The 22,605-nt window shown below is 41.0% G+C and overlaps 1 protein-coding gene across 6 annotated transcripts in view; it reads left to right on the forward strand.

The window, feature by feature from the left end:
* Positions 1 to 19,899: 19,899 nt before the first annotated feature.
* Positions 19,900 to 22,605, forward strand: part of EPS8 (EGFR pathway substrate 8, signaling adaptor) — a 197,247-nt gene continuing 194,541 nt past the window's right edge. For all 6 annotated transcript variants that reach the window (XM_086404093.1, XM_086404092.1, XM_086404091.1 and 3 more), the window contains exon 1: positions 19,900 to 20,126. The gene's annotated coding sequence lies outside the window, so the exon portion shown is untranslated. The remainder of the gene's footprint in view (positions 20,127 to 22,605) is intronic.

A 22,605-nucleotide genomic window follows, 5' to 3' on the forward strand; every position in this document is an offset into this window, starting at 1 on the left:
CTTATTAATCTAATTCCTGCTGGAATTAGAATTAAATCTACTGGCCACATACTTTCTCTGACATAACAGTAATAATTTCACATGGACTGTTTTTCATTCTCAAGTTTGGAGTTGAAACTCCACTCAGTAAAATTCTAGGACCACAGATTGGGCAAAATGACAGAGAAATTGAATTTAATTTTACCTCAGTGAATCACCATTTCCATCTAAACAATATTTATTGCTTTTTGGTACTAAAATAAGATAAATATACCTTTGATGGACTGAACTGTAGCCATGGTTGACAAATTAAAAACTGTTATAATAATTTTATTCGAAGAAGTAATTTAAAAATTCTACTCTCCATGCAAACATATTGCTTATTTAAATTGAAGTCTTGAGAGAAGGCGAGAAGGCAGTACATGTAGTTGTTACTATATCATGACAATGCTGTTCCTCTTCATCATCAGTTGCTCTAGGGGAGGGTATGTGAGCCAAGTCTGGCCAAGAAGACATGGGGAAAGTGATCTGGGAACATTTAGAAGACATTTCCTTTCCTATAACAGAGGCACTTAAGGAGAATACAGCCTTTCTCTCTACTTTTAAAGTTTTTGTCTGAGCACATGAAGCTAAAGAAAGTCCATTAACCATCTTGCAATCACAAAATTGGCAGAGGGTAAAGATGGGAAGAACCCGTGCTGTTTGTGATATTATTGAAACCCTTCCTTTGCTGTTGAATTGCCTACAGCAAATCCAGATTTCTTTTTGAGTGAAATAACTAAATGTCTCACTATTGTTTAAGCAAATGGAAGCTAAAAGCAGTTCTAATCGATTCAATAGTGCCATAAACAGCCCACACAATGTCTGAAAAATAATTTTTTTTTTGGCCAAGCCCTGAAGCATGTGGGATGCTTATTCCCCCACTAGGGATCAAGCCTGCACCACTGCATTGGAACATGGTCTTAACCACTAGACCATCAGGGAAGTCCTGAAAAATGGCTTTTGTTCAAAAACTTTGATTATTACTCAAGTCAAACATACGCTAAAATATAAAGATGAATACATCAAAATCACCATTGATTCCCATTAGCTATTTATAACCCTTTCTCACTCTGAAATCTCAAAACATTTTGTCTTTCTATTATTTTTGAAAAAAAATTTGAATCCTTTTTCACATGATTTATATTGATTACTGGATTTCAATAACTCTTTTGTGCCACTAATTACTTTATAGCTGGGAGATATTCAACTATTTGTTGAATAAATTAATGATTATGTTGATGCATTTAAATTACATAAATATGCAAAAAACAAACATCATAATTTCCAAGGACTGTATTCTCAATATGTATGTGTGTAACTTAACAGGATGACAGCAAATATTAGTAAATTTTCTGGTAGTTTTATTTCTGTTTACATTTTGGACCCTACCATTGTCTAGTCAAGGCTATGGTTTTTCCTGTGGTCATGTATGGATGTGAGAGTTGGACTGTGAAGAAGGCTGAGCGCCAAAGAATTGATGCTTTTGAACTGTGGTGTTGGAGAAGACTCTTGAGAGTCCCTTGGACTGCAAGGAGATCCAACCAGTCCATTCTGAAGGAGATCAGCCCTGGGATTTCTTTGGAAGGAATGATGCTAAAGCTGTAACTCCAATACTTTGGCCACCTCATGTGAAGAGTTGACTTATTGGAAAAGACTCTGATGCTGAGAGGGATTGGGGGCAGGAGGAGAAGGGGACGACAGAGGATGAGATGGCTGGATGGCATCACTGACTCGATGGACGTGATCTGAGTGAACTCCGGGAGTTGGTGACGGACAGGGAGGCCTGGCGTGCTGCAATTCATGGGGTCGCAAATAGTCAGACACAACTGAGCGACTGAACTGAACTGAACTGATTGACTGTAATTCTAATTTTTACTTCAGGGTGAAAGTTACATCAGAAAATGTAAAGCCATTTGAGTGTCTCACCTGCGATTCTTCTTAGGAAATAGAATAGAGGTCAGGAAGATGCCCTGAAGAAGAAAATGGCAACCCACTCCAATATTCTTGCCTGGAGAATCCCATGGATGGAGGAGCCTGGTGGGCTACAGTCCATAGAGATGCAGAGTCAAACATGACTGAGCACACACACACACACACACACACACACACACACACAGAGCCAAGTCCAGTGAAGTTTGATCAAAAGGGGATAACCGGGTTCCTGCCAAGGTGCTCCCCAAACTTCTATTCAGCTCAATTTAAGTTCACTGCTTTTTGTTTACAGTGATTGCAGAGATATCTTGACTATAATATCATGACTAAATAATTCTGGACCCTTTCAGCTTTTCTATATTAGGGAAGAAGAGTTAAATTTCTTTTAAAAAATACTCTTTATTTTTAATTGGAGGGTAATTGCTTTACAGTATTGTGTTGGTTCTGCCACACATCAACATGGATCAGCACTAGGCATACATATGTCTCCTTTCTCCTGAACCTCCCTCCCAGTCCCACCCCTTTAGGTTGTCACAGGAAAGTGTTTGAGCTCCCTGCGTCGTACAGCAAATTTCCACTGGCTGTCTATTTTACATTGGGTAATGCATACGTTTCATTGCTACTCTGTCAATTCTATTTTTAAAGTCTTCTTCAGAACCAGCCACCAGAGAGGGAAATGGGGGAAAGAAAAAAAGAATTTGTATGGGTCTTGTTTATCTCTCATTTTATTCAAAGAGCCTTCTTTGGAGCTAAATAATTTGCAACTTTCTACCTGTGTAAATTTGGATAGATTACTCTCCTTCCTTTCTGAGTTTCTGCTTCCTTTAGTTGTACAATGGGGATAATAATTCTTACTTGAGTTCCTGAGAAGGTTACATGGAATATATATAGTGTGTGTGTGTTTGTAAGATTACTTAGCATGGTTCCTGGGGCATAATACCCACTCATCTTCCCCATTTAGGGAATGTTAGATGCATTCAACAAATGGTAATTGAATGCTTACCAGCTGCTCTTCTTTAGGCACTGGTAATGCGAACTTCTCACAGAGTCGGACAGGACTGAAGTAACTGAGCATGCAGGCATGCAATGCAAGGTTGAGCAAGATGAAGCCTACATTCCAGGGAATGAATGAAAAGAGGTGTGATCATTAGAAAAGACTGACTGACTGTAGCAACTAAAAAATACTCAAAATATAGGTTCTTGCTGTTTGACATGTAATGAAGCATATAAAAGGTTAGCAAGTATTTATAAGGGAAATACATACTGAATTTTAATATTCAATGGATTTGTTCTGTCTTGTTTGGAATTTTCTTTTAAAACATTTTGCATTTCTGAATTGTAGCAGACATGAGTGTGATCTTCTAGAGGATTTCATAAAGGAGGAAGAAGAAAATTGAATAGAACACAGAAATGGAAAGAAAAGTCTTTCCAGTGGCATTGCTAAGTCACTTCAGTTGTGTCCAACTCTGTGCGACCCTATAGACGGCAGCCCACCAGGCTCCCTGTCCCTGGGATTCTCCAGGCACAACACTGGAGTGGGTTGCCATTTCCTTCTCCAATGCATGAAAGTGAAAAGTGAAAGTGAAGTCGCTCAGTTGTATCCGACTCCTAGCGACCCCATGGACTGCCAGCTATCAGGCTCCTCTGTCCATGGGATTTTCCAGGCAAGAGTATTGGAGTGGGTTGCCATTGCCTTCTCCTCCCAGTGGCATTAGTGGTAAAGAACTCACCTGCCATTTCAGGAGATGCAGGTTCGATACCTGGGTCAGGAAGACCCCCTGGAGAAGGAAATGGCAACCCACTCCAGTATTCTTGCTTGGGAAATCCCATGGACAGAGAAGCCTGGTGGGTTACAGTTCATGGGGTCACAAAGAGTCAGACATGACTGAAATGACTTAGCATGCACGAATTTACTGAAAGCTGGGGAATTGAAAAAGGAGCCTAAATAGTCTAATAGTAGCACTAGTTAGATTCAGAAGAGTGGAAATAATTTTCTATTCACACTCTAATCCCTTCTAAGAAGTTATGCATATACATGTCTAAATGCATATCCTAAGAAGAAAAAAATCTATGAAAGACCATTAATCTGAGGCCATACCTAAAATATTTTAGTATTAAGGATTCATTAAGAGAAATATTTTCATTTTCATTTATGTCACAGACCTACATGTTTTCTTAGTAAATCAAGTTTTGAACCAGAGCAGATCCGAAAGGCTGCAGTTGTTTAGAGTTTTCAAAACATCTGGGAAGTTATTCTGGCAAATAGAGTCAAATTCACTAGTAAAACAGATGTTTTCCACTGTGGCTGGAAAAGACAACTTTCTTATATGTATTGCATATGGTCCAAAATCCATTTCAGAAATAAAATCCCACCTCTTAAAGAGTCTTGGGACCACAGGGGTCTCTTAGACTCAGCCAATGAAAGCATGGCCAAGGCCATTTAAGGGTTTGAAAGTCAGTTTTTTTGAATAATCTTTTTATCTCATGTCTTATAAAATAGATAAAAATGTTATGCAACTCTAAGTTGCTTCTCCAAGCCCTCAGTTTAAAAAGTTGGATTAAGACCAGCAATCTTTGGCATGACCCCTGGGAGCTAAAAGCAGGGAAGGACAGGAGGTCATGAGAGAAAATGGTGGCCTGAGAGTTGTTTTGGTCTTTCCTCCCAGAGAAAGTAAAAAGGAAGCTTCTTCCCACTGACCTTTAGGGAAGAGTATCAGAAGCTCTAGAAGATGGGTTTTGTCAAACAGCCAGAAATTATTGTGTCCCAGGAATACAGGAAATCCAAAAATTCATTTAGGGAAAATTTTTCCTTTTACAGATGCATCTTACATTATCATATACAGATGAATTCTCACTGTGAGGTGGCATAAATCACATGTTCTAGATATTTTTAGCCTTTGTAAAAATAGATATAAAAGTTGAATAGACAGCAAGCATTTGCATTGGCCTTTTGCCAGTTAATTGTTTTGAGCTAAAAAGTTCCATATTCTTAGCCAATGCAACATTTTCCTGGTTTAACAATTCAGATTCAGCTTTCTTTTAATCAAGAAAAAACAGAAATAAGGAAAAATAGACTGAAGATATTATCTATTTTTTAATTGTATCAAATACTATGAGAATAATTATCACAAATAAGAGAAGGAACCCTTGCTGATTAAGCGGATTAAATTGGTTAAGAATCATCAGGATTGTCAGTACTTGAAAATTTTGCCTATATATAAAGAAAGAAGTACTTGAGTTGCCACAGATTACTGCTGAGTATTCTAACATATTTTATAGTTTGAAAGGCACAGCCTGTAAAGATAAAAGGTGCAAATCATTATTTGGCTTCAGAGATATGGAGATTTGTGCTCTTTCTAGAGAAAGGTTGCTGGCTCTCACAAACTGTTTTAGGTCTCTTTATAATGAGGTGCCATCAGGGTATTGGCTAGAGTACTGACAAAGATTCTTTATTTGCACTCTGTTCATCTTTGCTTGGTGCATACGCCTGCCAAAATAGAGACTATTATGAACGATGGGATTTGGATTCACATGTGTCAGGAAAATGTGAACAGAGTCAATTATTGATACTAGGCAGACACGTCTTATTTTCAACATGTTATTAACATTGTAACCTGTTTCACTTATGATATCATTGCCATCTCTGTTTATTCTTCCTCCTCTCTGAAGCTCGCTCATCAGGAATTTCAGAGAGACTGCCTTTGAACCTGAAACACTTTAATTATCACCTTGCTCCAGGGAATTGAGAGCTAGGAAGATATCATGTTTTAGAGGGGAAAATAAAGATCTCTCTGGGAAGATTATTTGCATTTGTCTGAGAGATAACGCTATTCATCCATTGTCTGGAGGCATGCCCAGAATCAAAATGAGCAAAGATTAGCTGAGTGGATAGCTTCATAATTCCTTTTGAGACATGTCTTCCAAGTAGAGCTTTACTTTGTTTGAAGTGTTATGATTTTCCAAAATCGGGTATATACCAATTTGGGTAAGTGTGAAAACACATCCCAAAGCCAGAAAAGAAGTGAGTCTTGTGTTTTCCATAGCCAACGTCTTTCCCCATCCTCATAGCCCTACTAGTAGATCACTGAAAACTGATATCGTGTGGATCAGAAAAGGAGCAACTAGAGATAGAAGAGGCTTCCCAGGTGGCACAAGTTGGTAAAAATCCATTGGTCAACGCAGGAGATGCAGGAGACATGAGTTTGATCCTTGGGTTGGGAAGATTCCCTGGAGAAGGGAATGGCAACCCACTACAATATTCTTGCCTGGAAAAATCCCATGGACAGAGGACCCTGGCAGGCTACAGTCCTTAGGTTGCAAAGAGTTTGACACGACTGAGCACTTGTCAGCAGCAGAGAGAGAAAAGCTGGGCAAAGGCATGAAAAAGATAGGAATGTGTGTCACTGAAAGGGCTCTGTGTGGTGAGAATAGAGGGAAAAGGCGAGTCTAGGATCATTTCTGGGATTATGAATTCCAGAATGTGTATGTTTATAGTATGTGTACACTCCAGTTGCTTATAGAGGAGGAGGAAAGGAAAAGTTTAGCCTAAAAGAAAGAAAATTGGGGGAAAGGAAAGGTTTCAAGGAATTGTTAGTGGAGAAAGAATTGCAGGAAACAACACTAATGATTACATCGTTTAAGACATATTGTGAAAGAAACATTATGTCTTGTCTCTAACTGCTTACACTTAAATTAACTTTTTCCTGTGGATGGAGGAGTAGGGTACAAAAGGGAAAAGGTAATAAAGAAAAAGGATATGAACCCAGATGACCCTGACCCTTTCCTAACTTATGAAAAGAAAGCAAAAATATGTCATTAGGCTTTTTTGGGCCTAAAGACAAAGAAAAACTTTAGGTTCCTCCTAAAGACAAGAAATGTCACTAACCAGGATGGAAAAAGATGAAAAACTCATGAATTATAAGGAAACTCAAATAATAGGGTTTCTATTTAACTACCTCTTTAAAAGTATATTAAATCATTTTTCCAGCTCATGTTATTGAGTGAAATATTCCATCTGGCTCCACTGAGAAAGAATTTCGAAGTTGTGGAATAGTAGAATCAGAGTTGGAAGTAACCCGTGTGTCTTTTCATCCAACCCCCTCATTTTTCTTTTTAGCAATTCTGGGGTGTGATGTAAACAGACTGTAGCGAGTCCACATGCTCCAGACTCGCTCATTAAAAACACAAAACGGCTTCTGCCACTCTTGTGTTCCTTTCCAGCTACGATGGGTCCCGCTTCCTTCCTTGCAGTAGCAGTCTACATTCGCTCTCTCTGCTTCTTCTCCTTCCTTTCCCTTCCCCAGGCCACAGAGCTGCCCCTCCACTGAAACCCTCTTCCCTCAAGGGCCCTCACAAAGCACACTCTTCCGTCCGTGCCAAGTGGGCTTCGGAGTAAGATGGCTGGACCTGAGATCTTGCTTCTGTCGTTTACCTCCTGTGTAAACTGGGGTAAGTTCACCTCTCTGTGCTTCATTTTCTCATCTATAAAGAGGCAGTCGTCATCATCATCATCATCCCTAATTCACAAGGGTGTTGTGAGGCTAGAATGAGACAAGCCACAGAAGCTGCTTAAAATGGTCTCCATCGTGTTATAAGCCCTTAATAAAATCAATTTGAGCTCTTCATTCTTATTACCCTTCTTGCCACCTTCGTAGTCCTACTGTTAATCAGTTCCCTCCTTCCAAGCTTCTTTCCAGCCCTTCCTTTTCCCCTTCTTTCCCTTCCCCTCTTTTCCACATGTATTTGCCTGTCTCTTTGCCCTCTGCCAGGACACTGGGGCTACAGCAGAGAGCTAGACAGCACCTGCTTGTTCTCAGGGGCTTAAACTCCCAGTTTTCCTCTAACTACCCTATTATGTGCTTCTCTGTTTTTGATGGACATTCCTCTTCTTCCCTCCACCTCTTGCTCTCTTAAATTATCCTTAGATTTTGTTTCTTATTCTATTTTCCTGAAGATAAAGGCATCCATTTTATTCTAAACCTGTCTTCTGTCTTCACTTTTCCCCTTAGGTCCACAGTTCCACCTACATATTAGTTGTCTCCACCTATTACAAAGAGACTTTAATCCTAAGATTTACAACACAGGGTGACTAATCTGCACAGTTCACCTCCTTTCACCAATCCTGGTTTTACTGTGTGGCCAATGGCACCCCTACCCATCCAGACACTTCCGTCAGAATCCTCTGCCTTCATCTACTCCCGCTACGTTCAATCACATCACAGCTCTATTGGCTTCTCAGGTGTGGTCTCTCTTTTCTGCTCCCACTTTCTTCATTCAGGTCTTCCTTATTTTCCTCTTTGTAGAAGACCAGCCTTCTCAATTATCTCCACTTCCTGTCTTCTGTTCCACCCATCTATGCTTATGTGTTCTTTAAGATCAAAACCTGATCATTAATTCAATCATGCGTTCATTAACTCATTTACTTACTCTTTCACTTACTTAACAGTGAATGAAAACCCACCAATCATTTTATTTCCCTCTAAATATCTTCCAAGGTCCATAGGTTCCTTTGCATTATCTTTGTTCTTCTGTACATTCTGCTGTCCTCCCTGGGCCCTCCCACATACACATTACTTGTTTCTTTGAAAAACCAATACATATTCTTCATAACTCAGCTCAAATTTCTCCTCATTCATTTATTCATTTAATTATGCCCAACACTGGAGATACAGCAATAAACACAAGCGATAAATCCCTACTCTCACAGAATTTACATGAGGGAAACAGACAATGAATAACTGAACAAGATGATCACAGATTGTGATAAGTGCTGAGAAAAAAGAAGACAAAGTAAAACCATAGAAAGAAGGAGAAAGAATTGAGTTTATGTGTGTTTAGGGGGTACAATTTTTTTAAATAGAAATATAGTTATCTTGCAATGTTGTATTAGTTTCAGCTGCACAGCAAAGTGATTCAGCTATATATATATATATATACACATATATATATGTATTTATATCATATATATATGACCAACCTAGATAGCATATTAAAAAGCAGAGACATTACTTTGCCAGCAAAGGTTCATCTAGTCAAAGCTATGTTTTTTCCAGTAGTCATGTAAGGATGTGAGAGTTGGACCATAAGGAAAGCTGAGTGCTGAAGAATTGATGCTTTTGAACTGTGGTGTTGGAGAAGACTCTTGAGAGTCCCTTGGACAGCAAAGAGATCAAACCAGTCAATCCTAAAGGAAATCAGTCCTAAATATTCATTGCAAGGACTGATGCCAAAGCTGAAACTCCAGTACTTTGGCCACCTGATGCGAAGAACTGACTTATTTGAAAAGACCCTGATGCTGGGAAAGATTGAAGGCAGGAGGAGAAGGGGACGATAGAGAATGAGATGGTTGGATGACATCACCAACTCAATGGATATGAGTTTGAGCAAGCTCTGGGAGTTGGTGATGGACAGGGAGGCCTGGCGTGCTGCAGTCAGTTCATAGGGTCGCAAAGAGTCCGACATGACTGATAAATATATATATGTATATATATGTATATAAATCTATTCTTTTTCAGATTCTTTTCCATTATAGGTTATTACAAGATCTTGAATATAGCTCCCTGTGCTATATAGTAAACCCTTGTTGATTACCTATTTTGTATATAGGAATGGATATCTATTAATCCCAAACTGCTAACTAATCCCTCCCCTTGGTGGCACTAGTGATAAAGCACCTGCCTGCTCGTGCAGGAAACATAAGAAATGTGGATTGGATTCCTGGGTTGGGAAGATCCCCTGGAGGAGGGCATGGCAACCCACTCTAGTATTCCTGCCTGGAGAATCCCATGGACAGAGGAACCTGGCAGGCTACAGTCCATGGGGTCACAAAGTGTCAGACATGACTGAAGTGACTCAACACACAGTCCTTTTGGGGGGCGGTGTACAGCTTTAAATAGAGTGATTGGTCAGAGAAGTCTTTTCTGATGAGGTAACATTTGAGCTGAAACCTGAATGCGATGAGAGAGCAAGCCATGTGGACATCTGGAAGACAAGCATTCCTCGGCCAGGGAACAGCAAGTGCTGGAGCTGTGGTGGAAGGAGGCCAGGGTGCTCGAGGAACATCTGGGAAGTTGAAAGGCAGTCGGACGAGTCTCTGTGATGCCAACCTGACTTTGCACAGCTGAGCTGGCGTTCATTTCTCTGGGCTCAGAGAGTGCTAATACTGCAAGCACTCAAGGGTAGGGACCATTTTGTACTGCTTTTTGTATCCCTGTGGCCCATCCCTGTGTTTGGCAAGTGCTTGAACCTTTGCTGAATGGATGAATCAGAGGCCCGTAGATGCTTTCTTAGGCTTGAGTCATCTGAATGGGTTTCTGGGTTCCTACAATTTTCAATATTTTCCTTTCATCATGTCACTCTCTGCACCTGGTATTGATCTTTCACCTGCTTTGGCTACTTTCCTCCTGGAACCCTGAATCACGAACATTCCTGTATTGATTTCCAGTCATGTCCCTCCACTCCACCCCAGGTTTCTTCATATTACAGTGATCAGTGTGGCCCGTGTGTGCAAGGCCACAGAAGGGTTCCACATATTAGTGCCTTGGGAAGCCCACAGCTGGAGCACTGATGAATGCAGATAAATATACAGGATGGGGTCAGAACACAGAAGGACTTGCCAGTGGAGTAAAGAAGGAAAATACAGGCAACTGACTGTGATGATTTAGAAATGTCACCCTGAGATAATAATTTAAGGTTTTACAAATACTTTAATATTTATTGTCATCACATTTTTTGTGGCTTCCCGGGCAGCTCACTGGTAAAGAATCTGCTTTCAATGCAGGAGACGCAGGAACATAGGTTTGATCCCTGGGTTGGGAAGATCCCCTGGAGAAGGAAATGGCAACCCACTCCAGTATTCTTGCCTGGAAAATTCCATGGACAGAGGAGCCTGGTGTGCTACAGTGGATGGGGTCCCAAAAAGTCGGTCATGACTGAGCATGTAGGCAACTAATGTGATTATTTTTGGGGCAAGAGTAAGTAAACTGTTTAAGAAATAAACTGTGACATCACCAACTTGATGGATATGAGTTTGAGTAAGCTCCAGGAGTTGGTGATGGACAGGGAAGCCTGGCGTGCTGTGGTCCATGAGGTCGCAAAGAGTCAGACGCGACTGAGCGACTGAACTGAATTGAACTGAAATAAACTGTAGCCCTTAGCTTATTTTCATATTACCAAAAGGTCATACATGCATATTTTAGAATAGCATGATTCACCAGGTGTCAGTTTCTGAAACAAGGTGACATCTATAAAAGGAGGCATAATATTTCCTTTTTGTAGAGCAGGAAGTTAGAGTTATGTTCCAAAGATAACAATCTCAAAAACTGTGAATACAGGTGACAATCATTAGTAAAGAATAAAGTCTGAATTGTTGAAATAGATGTTGTCAAGAATGTGAGTTAAATTTGCATCTTATCAAAAAATAACTCTAGGGCTCCTTATTAAAATCTACGTACTCTAATTTCAAGTTCAATTATAATAATTTATCTTTTTTCAAGTCACAGGAGATTAAAAATAATAGGTTTGACAGAAAACAACAAAATTCTGTAAAGCAATTATCCTTCAATTAAAAAATAAAGAAATTTAGAAAAATGATAAATTATTAGGGCAGGAAGGTGGTAGAGGAAGTTACAGCAAAAACAAAAAAAGGATGGAAGACTGTCCAACTACACAAAGAAGGCAGAAAGACTTAAAGAAGCAAACATTAAGCACTCAAAATGATAGCCATTAGAGTTTCAAATGCAAGGCCAGCAATGCAGTTCCTCCTGTGGCACCTCATACAGGTGCATAATGGCTTTATTTGCAATGCCAAGTCAAAAGTTTTTTTTAAAGTTGTTTGTTTGCTTTTTTGTTTTTTTCCAAATTTCATTTGGTAACAAAGCCTGACCTGACTTGTGCTTGTCTGACAGCACATCTAATCTGAAGGGCTACTTAATGAGCTTCATTTTAAAGTGTGTGAATTTGTTTTGTTGCAGAAGTAATGTGTTAATTACAGACCCTGCTGGGGTGCTATGAATAGGTCTCTAGTATAAGCACCATGTTACCTTCACAAGATGCAAACATCCAGTTGCAAGGGTTTGTATAAAGAATTGTGTACTTGCGTCGTACAATCATGAATGTGCACGATGACAACTGTAGTGAGTAAGATAAACACTCTGCTTAGGAAGATAAGAAAGTGTGGCACATTCTTTGAAAGCTTTGCATTAAAAAAAAAAAAGTGTTCATTAGAGAGAAGGAAAGTGTATTTGCAAAGTCAACAAGCACCCAGAGATTTCTGTGTGTGTGTATGTCCAAGTTCTTTAAGATGAAATTAGACTTGGAATCTGGGGGATTTTTTTGCTATTGTCTTGTCGAAACTTGGATTTAAGCACCGTTATCAGGTGCTTATTTTGAAATGTGGTGTTGGAGGAGACTCTTGAGAGTCCCTTGGAGAGCAAGGAGATCGAACCAATCAATCCTGAAGGAAATCAATCCTGAATATTCATTAGAAGGACTGATGCTGAAGCTGAAGCTCCAATACTTTGACCACCTGATGTGAAGAGCTGACTCATTTGAAAAGACTCTGATGCTGGGAAGGATTGAAGGCAGGAGAAGGGGATGACAGAGGACGAGATGGGTGGGTGGCATCACCGACTCAATGGACAGGAGTGAGCAAGCTCTGGGAGTTGGTGATGGACAGGGAAACCTGGCATGCTGCAGTCCATAGGGCCTCAAAGAGTCAGACACGACTGAGTGACTGAATAACAACAACAGCAATCAGGGAAATTATCTTTCAAGTTGCTGGAGTTTTCTTGAGTACCAGAGCTACTGGAGTGAGAAAGCTAATAAAAGGTGTGAATTTGCTTCTTAAAATCAAATGTGTAATAGGAGGTGTTTTTTTGTTTGTTTGTTTTATTCCACTCTCTCCTCTCTCCAGGATTCTGCTGTCAATGGAGAAAAAAAAATTGGGTGCCAACTTAAGGAAACAGAGTCTGTGTTTGCAATGCCAATGAAGGTACCCAAGGGGAATTGTTAAATAGCCTGAGGGTTATTCTAGCTCAGAAACCTAAAGATATTTTAGGCCTCAGTAACCAAAATTTTAAAAAACCTCGCTGAATTCTAGACAGAAACACACAAAATGTACAAAATATTACTATGTTAAATTTTCTCTGCCACAAAATAATACAGGTCCATTGTTAAAATTCAAATACTATAAAAATATATTAACTAAAATAGTAAAAAAATAAAATCATAAAATAAAATTAGCAAAAAATAATTAACTAAATAGTGAAAGGAACTCTTTGCTACACTATCACCTTTCTCCCCATAAAAAATACTGTGTACCTGTGGCAGATTCATGTTGATGTATGGCAAAACCAATACAATATTGTAAAGTAATTAGCCTCCAATTAAAATAAATAAATTTAAATAAAAAAACACTGTTAAAATATGGCTTGTATTTCTATAGCTGTTATTCTTTTTTTACATAAATTCATTCATACTACATAGTGTATTACAACTCACCTTTCCTTATAAATGACTATATATCTTGATGTTCATCCAAGTTAGTACTTAATATAACCACTTCATTCTTTTTCATTGTGAATTCCATTTTATGGCTATTCTGTAATTTAAAATTAATGATATTTTGAAGGCTTGCTTTTCCCCATTTATTTTATTTTTCTCCTTTGATTTTCATCTGCTTTTGTGATTAGACACAAGTAGAAAAATTAAAAGTTTAGATTTGATTAGAAAAAAAAGCTATGAATAGTGAGATAAAAAATCATTCTCATGATCTTAGAGTAGGGATTTATTGAGAGAATGTGTACAAATAGCCCTCAGTGTCTACAACATAGTAGATATTCAGTAAAACTTGCCTTGCTTCCCTTTAAAAAAAAAAGTGAGATAACTGCTTTCAAAAGGCAAATTTCCATTCCGTGGAGTGAGCAGTACAGTTATGTCAAAAAGGTAAAATGAATGGTGTCTCATCTGCATTTTAAAGAATATTCAGGTGTTACTAGTAAGGGAATCAATAACAGTGAGATTTAGGAGAACTAAATTTCCCTTGATTGTACAGAGACATGGGACAGACTATCTGTGGTTCTCCTGGAAAGGAGTGCTTTATCTACAGAGCTCAGGGGACTTTGAAAGGTCAGGGATAAAAAGCAATCTCACATTTTGATGACCTGTGTCCAGGTAAATGAGAGAACGCTAACTGGATCACTTTCACCACAAATCTGAGTAACAATTGCCTTGTCCCTCTTCTCTCATTCTGGCTCATCTTTTCCAGCCTTTCCATAGCTATAACCATTTCCCTGCATTAATGTCCTCCTCCCTGCTGTATGCAATTTAACAACCTTTTCCTCCACAGGAGCAAGAATGGTAATTACGGTAAACACCAGTGACACATAGTACATTAGCAGTAGTAGCAGCGTTAGTTACTCAGTCACATCCGACTCTTTGCAACCCCAAGGACTGTGGCTCACCAGGCTCTCTTCTGTCCATGGGATTCTCCAGGCAAGAATACTGGAGTGGGTTGCCATTCTCTTTTCCAGGGGTTCTCCAGAGGATCTTTCCTAACCAGGGATGGAACCCAGATCTCCTGCATTGCAGGCAGATTCTTTACTGTCTGACCACCAGGGAAGCCCCCACCCCCAGTACATTACTATTACAATTTGTCTATAAAAACCTCCCTTTTTTTCATTTCCCTTCCTGACTCCTTAGATGTTACCACTATTCTGAATTTTAAGATAAACATTCCTTTGTTTATACACTGGTTTTAGCAAATATATATGTGCGACAGAGGACAAGATGGTTGGATGGTATCACTAACTCCATGGACACAAGTTTGAACTAGCTCTGGGAGACCGTGAAGGACGGCAAAGACTGGTGTGCTTCAGTCCATGGGGTCACAAAGAGTCGGACATGACTGAGCGACTGAACAACAACAAATAATATGTCATTTAGTTATGCTTGTTTCTGAACTTTGTAAAAGGAGCAACTTACTGTACATAATTTATGTGACCTTCACTCAACTTTATGTCTCTAAGAATCATTTATGCTGCTGAATGTGGTGGTTGTTGCCTCATGTTCACTGCTTGAGATGGACTTAAGTGGATCTTTAAACATTAAAATGTACTGTTATTTAACTTTTAAGTGAGATCTTAAAAACAATTAGTCTGCAATGTATTTCTAAATCTGTTGCCTTGTGAACAGAGATTACGAAGTTTAGATTCGGAATCAACAAACCCAGTCAACACCTTTTTTTTTTTTTTTTTACAGCTGGTGAGCTAAGGATGGTTGGCATATTTTTATTTATCTATTTATGGCCACTTGGCATGTGGGACCCTAGTTCCCCTAACCAGGAATCAAACTTGTGCCCCCTGCAGTGGAGGTGTGAAGTCTTTTTTTTTTCCTTTTTAAAAAAATTAATTTATTTTAATTGGAAGATAATTACTTTATAATATTGTGATGGTTTTTGCCATACATTGACAAGAATCAGTCACAGGTACACATGTGTTCCCCCATTCTGAACCCGCCTCCCGCTTCCCTCCCCACCCCATCCCTCTGGGTTGTTCCAGAGCACCAGCTTTAAGTGTCCTGCTTAATGCATCGAACTTGCACTGGTCATCTATTTTACATATGGTAATATACATATTTCAGTGCTTTTTGCTGTGCTATCTCCTGTGTTGGGAGATGGGTTCTTTACCACTAGCACCACCTGGGATCTAGCCCATTACAGAAGTTTTTCAACTCCTGGTCCAAATAATCCAAATTCTTTGAAATGTGTTAAGGTACACTGGTAAATTTATGTAAGTATTTCTTACAGGTTTGATGAGAATATGTATTCTCTTAGTGTTGTATGTCGACATTTAATCTCTAAATGTTGTGTATCTATATATCTGTATCTATCTATATACATGGAATTGCCAATAACTTATCAATAGGTAAGATATTTTTGAAATAGCCCAACGTAATGTTGGATCTATCAGTTTCTTCTTACAGATTTTATTCTTATATGATGCCCTTTCTATCTCCAATAATGGTTTTTAATTTTAAAGTTCATTGTGTGTGAGATTAATGTAGCTCCATCAGTCTTCTTTTCATTATTATATACCTGATATATGTTTTCCATGTCCTTATGTTTTATAAATAGCATATACCAATGTATTTGAAAAGTACTTTGACTCTTTTAGCTATAGAATTTAATCTTTATGTTGTGATTACTTACATATTTGAATGTTTTTCCCTTCAGTTTTTACTTTCTATCTTTTATTTGACCCCCCTTTTCTACACTTCTTTCCAGTATTTTTTAAATTTTTCTTTGCACAGGGTAGAAAAATGGATATACTGTTATGTTTATTTGTTCATTTCTTATTGCCTTGCCCTTCCTCTGCTGGTTTGGAATTTCTACACTCTCTGTCTACTTTTTTTTAATATACTGTAGAACATAATCATCAAAGGCATGTTTTCTGGATCCAAGCTGTCTGAGTTCAAATCTCAACTTTGTCACATAATAGATGACTTACGGCTCTTGTTTTTGTGTATTTTTCCCCCTCCCGTATAAAATGGAGACTGTTAGAAGATTGTTGTAAGAATGTAAATGAGTGTGTGTGCATGTGCTGTTGCTTCAGTCATGTTCAACTCTTTGTACCCCCTAGGACTGTAGCCTGCCAGGCTCACTGTCCATGGGACTTTCCAGGCAAGAATACTGAAAAGGGTTTCCATTCCCTTCTCCAGGGGATCTTCCTGACCCAGGGATCGAACCCGTGTCTCCTGTATCTGCTGCACTGTAGGCAGATTCTTTACCATTGAGCTGCTAGGGAAGCCCTAACATAAAATTATGGAAGTATAAACTATGTAAGGTGAAAGATACGGTTTAATTGTAGTCTATGTGAAATTGACTTGGATGTTTTACCTCTCTATAATTACTTTGCCAACAAAGGTCCATCTAGTCAAGGCTATGGTTTTTCCAGTGGTCATGTATGGATGTGAGAGTTGGACTATAAAGAAAGCTGAGCGCCAAAGAATTGATGCTTTTGAACTGTGGTGTTGGAGAAGACTCTTGAGAGTCCCTTGGACTGCAAGGAGATCCAACCAGTCCATTCTGAAGGAGATCAGTCCTGGGTGTTCTTTGGAAGGACTGATGCTGAAGCTAAAACTACAATACTTTGGCCACCTCATGCGAAGAGTTGACTCATTGGAAAAGACCCTGATGCTGGGAGGGATTGGGGACAGGAGGAGAAGGGGCCGACAGAGGATGAGATGGCTGGATGGCATCACTGACTCGATGGACATGAGTTTGAGTAAATTCTGGGAATTGGTGATGGACAGGCAGGCCTGGCGTGCTGCATTTCATGGGCTCACAAAGAATCAGACACGACTGAGAGACTGAACTGAACTGAATATGCTTGCTAAAAACCCTAATGCAGGTTTGGGATGTGTTATTGAGCGCCGAACAATTGATGCTTTTAAACTGTGGTGTTGGAAAAGACTTTTGAGAGTCCCCTGGACTGCAAAGAGATCCAACCAGTCCATCCTAAAGGAGATCAGTCCTGAGTGTTCATTGGAAGGATTGATGTGGAAGCTGAAACTCCAATACTTTGGCCACCTGATGCAAAGAATTGACTCATTGGAAAAGACCCTGATGCTGGGAAAGATTGAAGGCGGGAAGAGAAGGGGAAGACAGAGGATGAAATGGTTGGATGGCATCACCGATTCAGTGGACATGAGGTTGGATAAACTCCTGGAGTTGGTGATGGACAGGGAGGCCTGGCGTGCTGCAGTCCATGGGGTCACAAAGAGTCGGACACGACTGGGTGCCTGAACTGAACTGAACTGATTGTCAGAGTATGCCTGCATCAAAGGGGCTGATTCCTGCAATACTTGCTTCTCAACCCACTATATTTGAACGTTGTGTTTTCTTCAGAGCACACAATTTAAGGAGAAAAGTGGAAACTCAAAGCACATTCAAGGCAGGGTGTGGAGTGTACTTATGAGGACTCACCATTCCATTTGAAGAACTGTGAGAGGTTCTAGAGATTTTGGAGCAGAAGAAAATATGAGAAGATCTGGTAGTTACTTAATAATTGGTTCAAATATTTCAAGCCTTGTGATGTCAATAAGAAATGATGTTAATTTTGTGTGGCTTTTAGGGGCAGAGTAAGCACCAGTGCTTAAGTTAAGGAAAATTGATTTGATGTTCACAAATCAAATGACACAGACTTTAGAGTTAAGCAGTTTTAATTTGGATTTTAATTCTGGCATCAGCATTGGCTTTGCCAAAAGGAATGAAACTTCGGAGCTTCCTTTTCCTGCTAAATAGGTATAACAAGGCCCATCTCATTTTAAGGATTAGCAATAGCATATAAAATTTGCATACTTACTGGTATAGCAGTAGTGAAGTCGCTCAGTCCTGTCTGACTCTTTGCGACCGCGTGGACTGTAGCCTACCAGGCTCCTCCGTCCATGGGATTCTCCAGGCAAGAATACTGGAGTGGGTTGCCACTTCCTGCTCCAGGGGATCTTCCCGACCCCGGGATTGAACCTGGGTCTCCCACACTGGAGGCAGACACTTTAACCTCTGAGCTACCAGGGAAGTTCCTGGTATAGTATTCAATAAAAATTATAATTATACATAATATAGATAAAAATAGAGATCTCTGACAATGGAAAAGTTTAAGTGGTTGATGGTGTAGAGGAAATATTGGAGAGAGGATCTCTACTTAAGATAGTGGACCAGACTTAAGGTCTATTCCAACTTTTAGGATACTGGTTTTATTTCCCATCTTGGTGTGAAATCTTTCTTTCCCCTGACTACCCTTCTTCCTTATTGGACGAAACAAGCAGATTCAATCTATTTTAACCAAGTTTATTTTATAGTCTTTACTCGATTCCTGGGAGTCCTGACCTTAAAGAAGTAAGAAAGGAGGGGGCCACAGCTATGACAAACGGGGGGGTTTCAAGAAGAAGTGAAGGCAACGTCACACACGAAAAGACTTCTCATTCAGTGCTTCCAGAGACTACTGGGCAGAGAAAAGGTTATGAGGGTTGGTTAGGATGACGGAAGATGAGATGGTTGGATGGCATCACCACCTCGATGGACATGAGTTTGAGTAAGCTTGGGGAGCTGGTGATGGACATGGAAGCCTGGCGTGCTGCAGTCCATGGGGTCGCAAAGAGTTGCACCCGACTGAGCGACTGAACTGAACTGAGCAAGGTCGTGAAAGGTATTATGTGGAAGAAGCCTCCACTATTTCAAACCACATCAGGCTCTTGGCAGGAGCTACGAGAAAAAAAATAGCATTCCAGGCAGGCGTGTGAAGCGGGTCTGGTCTTGCTGCTTGTAGCTAAGGACTGGCAGTTTGGAGACTCCCAGGGACCGAATGGAGGCCCCCTTGGGTGCCACTAGTTGATGGCATGAGTTGGGGAGAAAAATAAAAAGAAGAGACAAAAGGGGGGAAAAAATGGTGGTAGGGTCCTGGGAGGAAGACAGAGGCTGGAGGGTCTTTGGGTGCGCCGGGTTTACTGTTCGCAGGTTAGTGGCCACGACGTGGGCACCAGGACCTGGGCCGCTCCCTCCGCCCGGAGCATCCACTCTTGCCCGGGGCAAACCTTTTGCTCTCCTCCCCTTCCAGCGCCTCCCGGCTGCTAGTCGGTCCTGCTAGGGCACTTCTGGAAACACGTCGGCGGCTCAGAACTTCGGTCCGACTTTGATCGTGGCCTTGATAGCTCCGCGAGGTGCCCTGCCCTCTCTCCTCCTGCCCCTCTCCCGCCCACCCGGCCTCCGGGCGCGTTCGCCTCCCGCGCTGGGGTAGACCAGTTAATCGGCTGCTCGGCTGCCGCCAAGACCCGGAGAGCGGAGCTGGGCTCAGGGCGCGCGGCGCGTGCTCGCGGGCTCGCTCCGGGAACTGGGCGTGCGCGGCGCGCGGCCGATTCAGCGGGCGAGCCGGCGAGCGGGCGTGCAGCTCCAGACTTCCCCGGCAGCGGCGGCGGGCGAGGCAGTCTCGTCGAGTGCGAGGCCGGCGCTCAGCTCGCCCCGGGAGACCGGTTCTCCTCGGCCGGGCGCCGACGGCGGCCCGCGGCTCGCAGAGGACTGGGAGGGAGCGGTCCGGGTCGGGGGCTTTCTCCCGCCGCCTCCCGCCGGGTGAGGGCTCGAGGAGCCTCCGGGGAAGCGCGGCCCGGAGGGCGGATTCGAGGTAAGAGCCCCTCGGAGAAGGGCGCCTACCGGGGTCCCGCGTCTCGGACTCTTCCGTCGATTTTCAAAACCCGCCTTTGTGTGCCGAGATGGAGCGGTGCCAGGCGCCGCGTCCGCCTTCGTTCACTCTGACTGCTTTCAACTGGTGTCGGGAGCCAGGTGTGCTAGGGCGCTGCCTCCGGAGCGAGCCCGCGCGCGGGTCCCGGGCGTCCCGAGCCGGTGCCCGCCCTCCGCGCTCGGGGCTCCGGCAGGGTGGGCGGAGGAGACGCACACGGTCCTTGTCTTATTTCCCGGTAACCTGAGCTTCCGCAGGTACACCTGCGTTTCTCTGGTCCTCCGGACGACTCCAGGGCCGTATATTCTTCTCCCGGCTTGTCTGAGACTTGGGCTTTCATAGAGCTACCCCCTCCATCCCCACATTGGTGGGGGTGTGTGTATGTGGTCTTTTCCAACTGACACTTTGCAACAAGATCCCGCCATCGTATACCCCTCCAATTTCGAGAGAGCACGTTGTTTGTGTGTAGTTGTCACTCCTAATTCCTGGTTACTTTCCTTTCTTAGCGGCTTCACTCGGCTCACTTACCATTTTACTTTTGGGGAGATGGCCCTTCTGGAGTCTTTGTCAGTAAATGCCTTCGGAGTGGGTTTCCAAGACCCTGCCCGCTCCTCCTACCCTCTCACTTTCTTCTCTCCTTTCAAGGACTCCCTGTATGCAGAATTTTGCCAGGGTTCGTCCCCTGCCTTGCATTGTTTGTCAAATCCTTTCCCCATGGTACCCACAGCCTCGCTGGACTCTCTTTGGGGGTTGGATGATGTATTAGGTATGAGGATTTGAACCCCTTAGGCGTCAAGAGCGGTAGAGCATTAGAAATTGGAATTCACCTTTACAAAATGTATTTCCATGAAATGTATTATTGGTTTTCTTTTGACGGTTTCAGTCCTCACCTCAGATAATAAGAGGAATAGCTAATCCTGAAGAGTTCAGATAAAACTTCGTTTGAGACGCGTGTGACTACTTTGGTTTTGGCTTTATTTTGGGGGGAAATAGAAGAATTGGAATTCCTAGTAGTCTTCTTTATATACATATAACAAAGTAGCTGTGTTGTGTATTGCTTCTAAAGTATTTCCATTGAAAGGATACCATTCTTCTACAGGGAACTGGGTTTTGTAAAGTGTGAACCGGTAATTTAGATCATGTGGTCATTTAAAATTAAAGGCTGTTTTGTCCTTTCTCACCTATTTTCTATTTGGAATTGGAGTTTTCTGGACATATTACTATAGTTCTTATGTAGCTGGTATGGGAAATTTTGGGTCATGGGTTCACATTTTTACTTGGCAATTTGAAAAATAACCCACTTTGTAGACTTGCCATGTAAAGGGTAGGGTAGAATGTATCACAAATATAATAACATTTTATAGACTGCTTTTAGTGCAGAATTCAGAAATTAAGACTTCTAAAAATTCCACAAATCATTCTCTTCATAGAAGAAAAGGAAAGATAACTTGCTTTTAATTCCAGTGTTGTGAGATAACTCACAATATTTGATACATCCTCATTGTAATCTTTTTTCTCCCACTTTTCAGTGTCATTGAATATCATTATATAGTAATTTTCATCCTTTTACTAATATTGGGGGATTATTTTAAGTTGTATTTAGCATGAAGTTTCTTCAAAATGGTTTATTCTTGTTTGTTTCCTGTTGGGAATCTAATGCCAAATTTTGAACACTTGGCTTGTTTCCGATCAAATGTAAAGATTTTTATTTTTTTTATCTCTAGATTTTCCTGCTTTCAATTTTTTGTCTAGGCTAATACTTTTCAGGTATCAGTTCTTTTTTTTTTTTTTTTTAATGCTATGGCATAGGCTTCCTGCCCTTTCCTTTCAGTGATTTTATGTGGTACATTTCAAATAGTAATCTGTTCCTTTTCTTTCATTATTTTACACCCGTGTTCACCCACTACTTTAAACTTTTTAAAAAAATTTACCAATTTTTTTTGGCCATGCAGCATGCAGAATCTTAGTTCCTGAATTAGGAATCGAACTCACGCCCCCTCCGGTGGGGCAGGAGAGTCTTTACCACTGGATCACCAGGGAAATCCTCACCCACTACTTTTTATTCTTCTTCTCCAGACTCTTCTGTTTTCTTCATTTATCTACTTTAATTCTGCAGCAGCTCACTTGAACCACGGCGTGTATGAGGAAATACATTAAGAGTATCCAGAATAAAAGATGATGGTTTTTCTTAAGGTCTTGGTTTAGATGCTTGAAGTTTTGTCAGATGGATATTTTAGCACTGATTTGATTTATATAAAGTTAGTCAGCTTTTTGGAGTTGTGTTAAGCATACAACTATGTTTGGGTCATCAGAAGGCAACACAAGTAAATGATAATTACAAACTTTCAGACATCTGCAATGGTATGTAAGAGGAAAAAGAATTTTAATTTTAGTTAAGTACTTCACTTAGGGTACATCCCTGCAG

The sequence above is a fragment of the Bos grunniens genome, chromosome 5 (genome assembly GCF_055505025.1).
Source record: "Bos grunniens cultivar Pamir isolate PY7600 chromosome 5, Bosgru_T2T1.0, whole genome shotgun sequence".
Lineage (NCBI taxonomy): Eukaryota > Metazoa > Chordata > Mammalia > Artiodactyla > Bovidae > Bos > Bos grunniens.